Below are 1,088 nucleotides of genomic sequence, written 5' to 3' on the forward strand. Positions count from 1 at the left end.
CTGGATCCATGTGCTCCCCTCCTGTGCCAGGCAACAGCCAGCTGCAGAGCCTGTATCTCTGTCACAACCACTCGCTCCCTGCCAAGCTCTCCTGGGACGGGTCATGGTCCCCTCCCGATGCCCCCAACAGCTGCTGTTTTCCTGCTACATATCCCTCCCCAGGGGAGTGGGGCCATCCCTGGTGCCAGGGTGCCCAGGCTGGCTCCTGCCCTCGCTTGCATGGTGCCACCAGCTCACAGGAGCCACTCGGTGGGTGGTGGAGGATGAAGCAAGGCAGCAGCTGCCCTCACCCACAGCATGGGGACATGGCCCTGGGCCCACAGGTCCCAGCATGTGGGCACCTGCTGTTGGTGGGGAGGGGTGCACTGTGTGCTTGCCTCAGCTGCCCCAGGGGCCCTGCCAAGCAACCCACCTGGGCTGTTCCTGCTGGGGTTCACTGTGCCCCCCTGCAGAGGGGTCCTGCCAGCGCTCCCCACAGCAGGTGACAGCACTGTCCCTGGGGTGGTCAGCCTGCTGCAGCAGGAGGAGCGGGGGATGCTGGTGGCACACAACATCCCAGCCCTGCCTGGCCCAGGAGGGGACCAGCTGGCACTGCTGGAAGCCGTGCCACGTGCCATCTGGCTGGGATCTCCTCCGTGGCCAAGCCAGCCTCCAGGACCCACCAGCCACGGCTGCTCTGCTCTGTTCTCCCCAGGGCTTCAGCCAGGCAAGGAGTGAGCCCTGGGGCAAGGACGTACCTGGGCCACAGCCTCCTGCCTGGGGATGCCCACAATGGGGATTGGTGGCGGGGGGCTGAGGCGCAGGCAGAGCACTGCAAGCACAGGGCAGGAGGCAGGCAGGTTGCCAGCCAGATCCTGTTGGCTCGAGTCCGGGTGCAGCGAGCTGCTGGACCTGTCCGGCAGTGCTGCCGTGGTGGGCAGGGGCAGAGGGTTGCACAAGGGGCCAGGAATAGAGCAGCAGGAGGTGATTAGAGGCTGTGGGGCCCTGGCTGGGCAGCAGCAATAAATAGACAAGGCTTAGCTCCTGCCTACCTGGGCAAGGCTGCTGGGCATGCCTGCCCGCATGGAGTGGCCACAAACCGGGCCCAC

The sequence above is a fragment of the Phaethon lepturus genome, unplaced genomic scaffold, assembly GCF_000687285.1.
Source record: "Phaethon lepturus isolate BGI_N335 unplaced genomic scaffold, ASM68728v1 scaffold22624, whole genome shotgun sequence".
Taxonomy (NCBI): Eukaryota; Metazoa; Chordata; class Aves; order Phaethontiformes; family Phaethontidae; genus Phaethon; species Phaethon lepturus.